The following is a 12,120-nucleotide window of genomic DNA, read 5'->3' as shown; positions in this document are numbered from 1 at the left end:
ACCAAGCATTTAAGACAGAGAGGGGTGGTTGGGTCCCACATGCATGTAAACTCCTTCACTTAATGTAACCAATCATGATTCCTCACCCCCATGATGCTGCCAATCCCATAACCAATGGTATGATTTCTGTTCTGTCTTTTGTTCTTTGCTAATAAAAACGAATTACATCTTCAATTCTTTGTCTGGCTAGAAACTGCCCTATCAATAAACTGTTTTCATACTCAAAGAGAACATTCCTTAGCCTATCTTTTTTGTTGAATTTCATTTGCGACATCATGAATGCTATCATACACACCACTGCCCTGTACACCATGAAACATCAGCTTGTGTAATGAAGGGTAAGCAAAGCAATTGTCCTCTTCCGGGTACCAACTAAACTCAACAAATGTTTATAATTTACTGCATGTGAGACACTGTTATAGACAAAGAAGATACAGAGACAAAAATGGCACAGCCCCTGTCCTCAAGGAACTTATATTCTACTGCTACCAGAGAGGTAAATAAAAAGTATTATGAATGGAGGCAGAGCAGCAATAATTAAGGGGTTCAAGGAAGATTTCGTAGATTCAGGATCCCTTCTTTTGAGATTGTCTTTTTTTTTCTCTTCAATATTGTCATTGTACTATGTTACAGAAAAAGGAAATGGATCAAGAGTTTGTGAAATATATTCTAAACTGAGCCCCAAGTAATGATGGAAGACTTCAGTTATCCAGAAATCTGCTAGGGCTTGATTTCTGCCAAAAGTAGAGTAGATAATATTTTTTAACTTTCCTTAATGATAATTTCATCCTTTAAAATTTGGAGAAATCAAGAAGAGGAAATGCTATTCTGGACCTTTCAACACTTAGGAGGAACCAGATGATTGCTGTAGTAGAAATGATGGGAACCCTAGAGGAGAGTCACCACTTCCCCTAGAGTTTGTGATAGAGAAAGGAAGCAAAGCCATGCATAATCTGACATGCACTTTATACTTTAAATAAGCCAATTTCAAAACCTTCAGAGAAAAGTTAAGTTGTCATGGACTAAAATTATAGAAGGGAAATCAATTCAGGAGGCACAGGAAGCTCTTAAGCATGACATTCGGAAGACAAAAACAAACAAAAAAAAGCATTTCTCATACGGGAAAGGAGAGTTGTCAGAAGAGACCAATGTGGATGCATAGGAAGCTCACCAACCAAGTTAAATTTTTAAAAGACAAGAATGGGGCAGCTGGAAAGCAGGGACTTGCGTGAGCTCCCTACCACTTCCCTCCAAAAACCTATAAAAATGGCTCTGAACAAATTCTAGAACTGCAGAACCCACAAAATAGCAGAGGGAAGCAGGGATCCAGCCCAGGACAGCCTGCATGGTCACTGGATGAGGTCTATTGCACACAGAGTGGAGGGGAGCAGCAGAACCAGCCAGACCAGGAGCCGGGCAGAACAGGCCCTAGCACACTGAATCAGTAAGCTGTGGCAGTTACTAGACTTCTCAACCCACAAACACCAAAGACAACGGAGAAGGTTAGTGGGAAAAGCTGCGGGGGACAGACTTCGTGGTTCAGCCACCGCCCCGGGGCAGCGGGGGAGGTGCAGCTACAGAACTACAGCTACAGTTACTTCCGGCCCCAGGCCCATATGGTGGGAGAAATTAAGTGCCGGATCAGAGCAGGAGTGAAGAGCCTGCTGAAGATTTGTGTCAGGTCTGGGTTGGTGGTTCTTGAGGAAGGAGTAGTGCTGGGGTGGCAAAGCTGGCTATATAGAAATAGCTCTGAAATCAACAGCACATCCCCTCAAGCTTGGAACAAAGTACTCTTTGCTTACAAGCAGTCATACCCCAATGAAAAACTCAGGGTCAAGTAAGTTGGCTGGGAATATGGCCGAGCAGCGAAAACACACCCAGATTCAGTCTCAGACTTTGGAATCTTTCTTTGGTGACAAAGAAGACCAAAACATATGGCCTGAAGAAGTCAACAAAGTCATAGAGCCTACACCAAAAGCCTCCAAGAAAAACATGAATTGGTCTCAGGTTATGGAAGAGTTCAAAAAGGAGTTGGAAAAGCAAGTTAGAGAAGTAGAGGAAAAATTGGGACGAGAAATGAGAATGATGCAAGAAAACCATGAAAAACAAGTCAATGACTTGCTAAAGGAAACCCAAAAAATACTGAAAAAAATATTGAAGAAAACAACACTTTAAAAAATAGACTAACTCAAATGGCAAAAGAGCTCCAAAAAGCCAATGAGGAGAAGAATGCCTTGAAAGGCAGAATTAGCCAAATGGAAAAGGAGGTCCAAAAGACCACTGAAGAAAATACTACCTTAAAAATGAGATTGGAGCAAGTGGAAGCTAGTGACTTTATGAGAAATCAAGATATTGTAAAACAGAACCAAAGGAATGAAAAAATGGAAGACAATGTGAAATATCTCATTGGAAAAACCACTGACCTGGAAAATAGATCCAGGAGAGATAACTTAAAAATTATTGGACTACCTGATAGCCATGATCAAAAAAAGAGCCTAGATATCATCTTTCAAGAAATTATCAAGGAAAATTGCTCTGATATTCTAGAGCCACAGGGCAAAACAGAAATTGAAAGTATCCACAGATTGCCTCCTCAAATAGATCCCCAAAAGAAAACTCCTAGGACCATTGTTGACAAATTCCAGAGCTCCCAGGTCAAGGAGAAAATACTGCAAGCAGCCAGAAAGAAACAATTTGAATATTGTGGAAAAACAATCAGGATAACACAGGATCTGGCAGCTTCCACATTAAGGGACCAAAGGGCTTGGAATACGATATTCCGGAGGTCAATGGAGCTAGGATTAAAACCAAGAATCACCTACCCAGCAAAACTGAGTATCATGCTCCAAGGCAAAATATGGATTTTCAATAAAATAGAGGACTTTCAAACTTTCTCAGTGAAAAGACCAGAGCTGAATAGAAAATTTGACTTTCAAACACAACAATCAAGAGAAGCACGAAAAGGTAAACAAGAAAGAGAAATCATAAGGGACTTACTAAAGTTGAACTGTTTTGTTTACATTCCTACATAGAAAGATGATGTGTATGATTCATGAGACCTCAATATCATAGTAGCTGAAAGGAATATGCATATATATGTATACATATATACACATATGTGTGTGTCTATGTATATATATATATGTAGGTATATGTGTACATATATATGTGCATACATATATATGTGTATATATATATGTATACACACAAAGGGCACAGGATGAGTTGAATATGAAGGGATGATATCTAAAAAAATAAAATCAATTTAAGGGATAAGAGAGGAGTATATTGAGAGAGGGAGAAAGGGAGAGATAGAATGGGGTAAATTATCTCGCATAAAAGTGGCAAGAAAAAGTGGTTCTGTAGGAAGGGAAGAGGGGGCAGGTGAGGGGGAATGAGTAAATCTTGCTTTCATTGGATTTGACCTGATGAGGGAATACCATACACACTCAATTGGGTATCTTACCCCACAGGAAAGAAGGAGGAAAAAGATAAAAAAGGGGGGATTATAGAAGGGAGGGCAGACAGGGGGAGGAGGTAATCAAAAACAAACACTTTCGAAAAGGGACAGGGTCAAGGGAGAAAATTCAATAAAGGGGGATAGGTTAGGAAGGAGCAAAACATAGTTAATCTTTAACAATATGAGTATTGTGGAAGGGTTTTACATAATGACATGCATGTGGCCTATGTTGAATTGCTTGCCTTCTTAGGGAAGGTGGGTGGGGAGGGAAGAGGGGAGAGAATTTGGAACTCAAAGTTTTAAAAACAGACGTTCAAAAACAACAACAACAGCAAAAATTTTTTCATACAACTAGGAAATAAGATACATAGGCAATGGGGCATAGAAATTTATCTTGCCCTACAAGAGAAGAAGGGAAAGGGAGATGGGAGGGGAATGGGGTGACAGATGGGAGGGCTGACTGGGGAACGGGGCAACCAGAATATATGCCATCTTGGAGTGGGGGGAGGGTAGAAATGGGGAAAAATTTTGTAATTCAAACTTTTGTGAAAATCAATGCTGAAAACTAAATATATTAAATAAATTTTAAAAAGAAAAGAAAATTAGAGGTCATCTAGGTGAGTTAGAAACCAAAAAGAAGATGGAACTGTTAAATAAAAGCAAAAACTGATTTAAAAAAAAATAAAAGACAAGAATGGAAGATTAGAGCAAGGCCAGCTAACAGGACAAATACAACAGCATAGTATAGAACTCTAAGACTACTATCAAGAAGGCTATAGTTTGTAATGAACCAAAATCCAAGAGGAAAACCAAGGACCACAAAAAAGAGGGATTTTGGTTTTTGTTATTTTTTGCTATATTTGAGAAAAGAAAAAGATTTAATAAGGGATAGGACTGCTGCTCGAAATGGATAAGACAGTGGTGTAGAGAGGTTAGACTACCCAACTCATTTTTCTTCTGTTTTTCCGCTAATAGGAAAAAATGGACTAAAAAGAGCAGAATTAAATGGCTTAGAAGACGATAATACCCAAGTTAAGTAGAGAAACAGCAAGAGATCACCTCCATGCTTTAATCTGTTCAAGAGACTTGGCCCAGATGAATGAACTACATCCTAAGCACTGAACTAACTGGCAGAAGTGATTACTGAGCCATTATCAACAGTCTTTAGAAGATTGCAGAGAAGTTATTACAGGTCTCCAGAAGAACAAATACTGTCCTGATTTTCAAAAAATACAAGAGGATAGAGTTGTAAATTATGGCCAATTAGCATGCCATGGATTCTTGGCAAAATACTAGAATGTATTATTAAAATCTGTAAATGGCTAGAAAGGGAAGCAGTGATTGGCAAAGAACCAGCATGTCTTCATTAAGAATCAGTCATTAAGTAGAAAACTATCTCAATTAAAGTGACCAGGAAGTCTTTGGGAAGTACTCTCTTTGGGAGCAATGTGGCCTGTTTCAGTATTGGAGTCAGAATCGGTTAAGGGATGGAAGTGGGTTAGTTATAACTGCCTGGCAACTTTGTGATAATAGTCAAGAATAGATTTGAAGATTTAAAACTTCTGACCCTAGTTTATTCTATAATTCATGCTTAGAGAGTCAGATGCAAAGATGGACTCTTCACTATCCTAGAAAATTCCAGGATTATTTTAAAGCTGGACTCTTTTTTTAATGGCAGGGCAGCTACATGGTGTAGCAGATAGAATAACTGGTCTGAAGACTCATCTTCCTGAGTTTAAATCTGGCTTCACACACTTACTAACTGGGTGGCCCTGGGCAAGTCACTCAACCCTGTTTGCCTCGGTTTCCTCATCTATAAATGAGCTGGAGAAGGAAATGGCAAACCGCTACAGTATCTCTGCCAAGAAAACCCCAAATGGGGTCATGAAGAGTCAGACACAACTGAAATGATCAAACAACACTTTAAAGGTAACATATTTTTATGAGTCAGTCGCTTGTTACATATTCCAAAGTCTGTAAAACAGCAGCACTGTCTTTGTTACAGAGACATACTATACTGTCTTCCTTCTCGCCAAGAATAGCTGACTGGATTCTGGGACCATCTGCCACAACTGCAACATGAGTATAGGCTAAAATGTAATGCACAGCATGCCACCTAATACAACTGTACTGTACAGCTGAAATAATTCATTCATCAGATCAGTCATTAACAACAACCTCCCCGGCTCCTGTGCCTCCAAGTCATGCTCTAAGAAGAATGCATGACCAAGCAGAAAGAGTGCTGGTGATCCAGGCAAGTCATTTAACTTATACCTCATTTTTCTTATCTGCAAAATGGGAACAACAATACCTGTAGAATTTACCTCAAAAGACTGTTGTGATGATCCAACAAGATAATGGACAGAAAGTCCTCTGTCTGCAAACCTTAAAACGCTATACAAATATCCATCCAGCTATTATTATTATTTGGTCTACAAGCAAAAAGGCAGTCAGAGGACCAGTAGGTAAAGAAGATTTAGGATCTAGGCCCCAGAAAACAGAAGAAGGGAGACCAGAACCGATCTTGGGGAAAATAGCAGCTGGAGGCTAGAAGGGAAAATAATTTGCCAAAAGTCATATAGGTACTAAGTGGCGAAGCTAGAGATTTTAACCCAACTCTTGTGACATCAAATAGAATCTGTTCTTATGACTATGTGACCAGAGTGGCCTTTGTTTTCTTTGAGTGACTCAGTTTATCTCATTGAGCCTTGCCAGGTGCTGGGTCTGCTGCTTATCTTCCGGGGCAGGAAGCCCAGAGACCCATGCCTGGGAGCAGAGAACTTCCTATGTGATGATTCATGGGGTTGGCTGAGGGGAGGTGTTAACTCCAGAGCCACACCCTATTGGGTGTTAACTTAGTCTATGTGGATGTCAACCTCCCAGGGTCCTAGGGGGAGGGGCCAACTCAAGAACCAATCGGCCCTGGTCATTCAGGCAGCGCTTGATGATGTCAAAAACTCTATAAGAGGGGAGAAGACAGCTTGAAGACCCCTTTTTTCTTTCCAGTTGGCATGGCAGCTGTGGCGAGCGTGACTCTGGGACAGCCCGAGCTCTTGGGCTGAGCCTAGATGTCGGTAACTATGAATTGTATTGGGTCTGTCTGTTGATATTTGTAATTTGTTTGTATTTTGTTCTGAAGTTCATGGTGCCGATTTTTTTCCCCTGAGCTAAATGAATGTTATAAAGTTCAGGGTGCTAGCTGTTTTTTCCTCTGAACTAACCGAATGTAGTCTGTATGCTGGATTAAAGTAAGCTGGTCAACCCCTTCACTGTGCTTTCCTTGTTTAAGCAGATAAAAAGAACCTGTGCTTTCCCGGTGTGCCGGCAGCCTCCTGGGTGCTGGCTGTGGGTGGATCTTATGCCCCCACAGAAGCTGCTAGCCAGATTGTTAAAACAGACTACAACATTGTTCTTGGGCCTCCTTTTGCAAGAACACCCCAAGTTATTGTTCCAGATTGTAAAGTCTAAAAAGGGCCAAGATTCACTTATGTATCCATTAAATTCTTTTGTTGACTCTGTTTTTTTTCATAGATATCAAAAGAAATACTCATTAGCATTTGTGAGAAACTTTAAGGATAGAAACCAGTCCACTTCAGTAAGGAAGGAAGGAGAGGAAGGTAATGATGACATTAGGTCTACTTGGACTAACTCCAGGGTTATTTGACAACATAGCATTTTTTAATTAATTTTTTTTCAGTGGACAAAAATTTACCTTCTCTCCCTCCCATCTATATTGTTTTAAGAACAGCTTTGAGTGACTAAGTCATTTTGACTATTACAAATAAACAAATTCAAAATAAAGAACATATGAAGAAAGATACTATCTACATCAAGAGAAAGAACTGATAAATAGATGTATGGAATAATTTTACACACACACACACACACACACACACACACACACACACACATATTTGTTTCTAATGGTAGCCATCGCTAGCAATGTGGAGGGTGGGGAAAGGAAGAAAAAAAAGAAATTTACATGATAACTTTATTATATATTTAACAGGAATAGCACATTATACATAATAGACTTGCAGTTTCATATGTAATCATCTTTTTATTATGCTATTTTATGGAAATGTGTGTTTTAGTCCATAAATTAAAAATAAGTTTAAAAAAATTTTTAAATACCTCTTCGAAAAAGAAAAAAATAGAACGCTTATAATTCTGCATAGTCAAGTAAAACAGATTCCTATATTTGTCTTTTCCCCTGCCCCTCCAGATGTCTCAATCTGCATTCTGAGTCCATCACTATCACCTCTCTGTTAGGCGGTGGGTAGCATATAACATTGCACTTTAAAGCTAGAGAGGACCTTAGAAATTATCTAACCTAATTTCCTCATTTTGCAGACAAAAAACTGAGGCCCAGAGAAGTAAAAGGTGATTTACTCAACGTCATCCAGAGAGCTTAGGGCTTAGCTAGGACAAGAATCCAGGTCTGGTGTTACTTCAATCAATAAGCATTTGTTAAGTGTTACGTGTGGACCAGACACTGTGTGAAGGCCAAAATAAAACTGAAACAATACCTTCCCTCAAGTGGCTTACATTCTATTTTCCAGTACAACACTATTTTCCTAGCATACAATTGTTAAGAGATTTCCAGCCAACCATATACAGGGACTCTACATGCCACATCTGTTACACTGTTCTCTGCCTATCTGGCCACTAGGTAGCACAGTGGATAGAGCTCCTAGCCTGAAGACTCATTTTTCTGAGTTCAAATCTGGCCTCAGGCGGTTACTAGCTGTGTGACCCTGGGCAAATTACTTAACCCTGTTTGCCTCTGTTTCCTCATCTGCAAAATGGGCTGGAGAAGGAAATGGCAAACCATTCTAGTATCTTTGCAAGAAAAACGCAAATGGGGTCAGGAAGAGTTGGACCTGAGTGAACAGTAATACACATCTCTTCCTGTCATGGTTCATAAAAGACTGTTAAAACTTTAAAACCTTGAGATAAAGTAAGGCCAAGGTGTGGTGGTGAGGAAGGAATATTTCCAAGACCTTTAGGTTGCATTATAACTTTGAATATAGGAACCCAAGCAAAGTATAGCAGATCAGACTGCCAGGCCTGTTTGTAATCCTTATAATCCTTGCTGTGAGATACTTTTCAAACTATCTGCTTGCCCATTGGCTGGCCACACCCTTTTCTGTCCTTTGCCTCTTTATAAAGAAAAAAAGGAAAAAAAAAAGCTTAAAGTCACTCATTCTTGAGGGCGGGGGGGGGAAGTAACTAAACTTTTTAAACTTTCATTCCTCATTATCACTGGCATAAGTTGAACCCCCAGAAAAATATCAGGATGGTGGGACCCCAGGAGCCTAAAGTGGAGGTGGGAGGAACTGTGCTATCATAGAATGCTATCATAGATTGATGCAAGTCCTAGCTGTGGGCTTTAAATCTGGCGATGCAAACATGTGGCTGCTCCTAGGATCACATACTGACACACATTTAATTCAGTTGCATTGGTTGAACACTTGGTTGTTGTTGTTGTTGTTGTCTTTCCTTCTCAAAGAGGACCATGACATCAGGAAGGTGATCCCATGACTCGAAAATGAATCAGATTTAAGTGAGGCAGGGCTGTGCAAAGTCATCAGCTTCACTTTCTCCTCCAGAGCCACTGGGTCCATTGTCAAGATCAAGATGACTGGAGATGGCCCTCAAGCAGTGGGAGACCTTGGCCTTTTTAAGTTAAGGTCTTTCCTAGGTCTCAGTTTGACTGAGGCAAAGCCCACTCAGTGATTAAGGCAAGGTAAGAAATGAGGCAAAGAATGGCCTCTTTTACCTGGTTAAAAAAAAAATCAATCTGTGAGGGGAATACTCTCAGGGTTTCTAGCCAAAACAGGAACAATTGTTATTTAAACTCAATCTGAGCCATCAGGGCCCAAACAATGACCAAGTGAGGCTTGGACTGGAACCTACTGTTGGCCAGTCAATGAGAGCCTGAGTGATTGGTGTTTAAGGCATGATTCTTAAGAAAGAAATCTAGTCTGTTAACCCCAAGATATCTTGCGGGGTTTCAGCTATCCAAATTTATATTCCTTTGGGCAGAGCACCCACAGGTAAGGGTATGATTCCCTATGTGGATAGAGGAAGAGGAGGGAGGGAGAGAAGGAGGGAGGGAGAGAATGAGGAAGGCAGAAAGGGAGGGAGGGAGAGAAGGAGAAAAGGAAGGAAGGAAGGAAAGAAGGAAAAAAAGGAAGGGAGGAAGGAAGAGAAGGAAGGAGGGAGGGTAGGAGGAAAGAAGGAAGGAATGAAGGGGGGAAGGAAGGGAGGGAGGAAGGAAGGATGGAAGGAAGGAAGAAAGGATGGAAGGATGGTAGGAAGGAAGGAAGGAAGGGAGGAAGGAAGGAAGGGATGAACGGAGGGAGGGAAGGAGGGAGGGAGGAAGTAAGGGAGGGAGGAAAGGAGGAAGGAAGGAAGGAGCTATGCTGCCCAACTGGAACTGGCCAGTTGGGTCCCCAGTGGAGCAGCTACTACTATTCACAAGTTGTTGTTTGTCCTTCATTCTTGAAGAGGACCATGATATCAGGAAGGTGATGCCATGACTTGTAACACTTAGTTGACTAGGAAGTCCAAAAACCAAAGCCCTCCCCCAGACAGAGCTTAGCAGAGGGGGAAGAAAGGGACATTGTCTCCCTGTTTGGCCATGTTGGAAGCCTCCAATTGAAAGTCATGACACAAACCATTCTCTACTCTTTGTGATTTCTCATATATACTCATCATCCTGAGATCTGTAAGTGAATTAGTCTTCAGGAAACTACCTTAGAATTAATCTAGGTATGAGACATTCAATCTCCCAGTGTTGTGCCTTTGAAGAGGCTAATTCCCATGCCTGGAATCCTCTCGCTCCTCATTTCTACCTCTTGGAATTCTTAGCTCCATTCAAGGTTCAACTAAATGCTGCCTCATACATGAGATCTTTCTGGATTCCCCCACATGATATTATTACCCCTCCTAACTCACAAATTATTTTTATTTATCTTTGTATGAGTCGATCCTCCCTGTAGAATGTAAACCCCTTGGAAGGAGAGACTGTTTTTATTTTTGTCTTTGTAGCCCGCGTGCTTGGCATAGTGCCTATCTCCTAATAGGTCACTGATAGAAAGGTCTGTTGAATTGAATGCAATTAAAGGACCACAGCTCCGCGGTGCAGGGCTGTAGTCAGGAAGATTCATCTTGCTGAGTTCAAATCTGACCTCAAACACTTACTAGCTGTGTGACCCTAGGCAAGTCACTTAATGATTTGCTTCAGTTCCTCATCTGTAATATGATATGGAGAAGGAAATAGCAAACATTCTAGTATCTTCGTTAAGAAAACTCCAGACAGCATCATGGAGAGTTAAACACTATTGAAAATGATTAAACAGGGGCAGCTAGGTGGTGCAGTGAGTAGAGTACTGGCCCTGAAGTCAGGAAGACCTGAGTTCAAATCTGACCCCAGACACATGACATGCTTATTAGCTGTGTGACCTTGGGCAAGTCACTTAACTTCAATTGCCCTGCCTTCCCCCCTGCAAAAAAAGAAAAAGAAAATGATTAAACAACAATAACAAAAAATTAAAGGACTGAAAGGATTATAATTTTCTTGAGGGCCCAGACTTCGTTTCTGTTTTTGTATCCCCAGCCTAAAACAGTACCTTTCATACTGTAAACACTTTATAAATCTTTGCTGCCTTGAATTGAAAAGACAGATTGTATTCAGGTGTGACATTTCCAGCAAGGCCTCAATAAACCTAATGGGATTTAAAGCAGGAAGGAAATTCAGAGAGTGCTCTGCTCTGACGATTGGTGGTTGCCCAACTACACCTACCACCAGCTTCCACCACCATGCTTCACTTTACTCCCAGGCCATATCACCTGTCACCATACTGCCTTGTCACCATGTCCCTTCCCTGACCTTTTTCCAGTTTTGGAATCATAATCATTTCCAAACCAAAATATCCTTCATTGGTTCCCATTCCCCTATATGTCCTTGTATGTGTTGTCTCTTCTTATTAGAATGTAAGCTCCTCGAGGGGAGGAACTGTCTTAACTTTTGATTTTGTATCCTCAGTGCTATAGAGTTTAACATATAGTAAGTGCTTAATAAATTTCTTCCTTCCTTTCTTTTCCTTCTTTCTTTCCTTCTTTCTTTGTTCTATCTCTTTCTATTCTTTATTCTTTCCTTTTCTTTCTTCTCTTTTTTCTTTCTTTCCTTCCCTCCTTTCTTTTTTCTTTCTTTTCTCCCTTCTTCCCTTCCTTCTTTCCTTCCTTCTTTTTTCTTTCCTTCCTTCTTTTTTTTTTTGAGATGAGAACATTGATTGAGGAGGTTAAATGAGTTGACCAAGGTCACAAGGATAGTGGCAGAAGGAAGACCAAAATCCAAGTAGTCCAACTTGCAATCTAGTAGCTACCTTCTTTCCTTTATTCCACTTTAGAGTACTGCCTTCAAACAAAGCTTGTTCCTATGATGCCCCTTTTTTGCCTTATAATAATAATATTGGAGAATAACATTATTGATGGTAATTACTACCCTGTTGGTGGGTATGGCTGAAAATCTGGAAGAAATTAACCTGTAAATTTAATCCAATTTAATAAATATTCATCAAGTACACAGTGGTAGAGGGTCAAGGTAAGTGAGATACAAAATTATATAAGACATCAATTTCACCCTCATGTAG

This window comes from Trichosurus vulpecula, chromosome 4 (genome assembly GCF_011100635.1).
Source record: "Trichosurus vulpecula isolate mTriVul1 chromosome 4, mTriVul1.pri, whole genome shotgun sequence".
Classification (NCBI taxonomy): Eukaryota; Metazoa; Chordata; class Mammalia; order Diprotodontia; family Phalangeridae; genus Trichosurus; species Trichosurus vulpecula.
Note: the sequence above shows the minus strand (reverse complement) of the source record.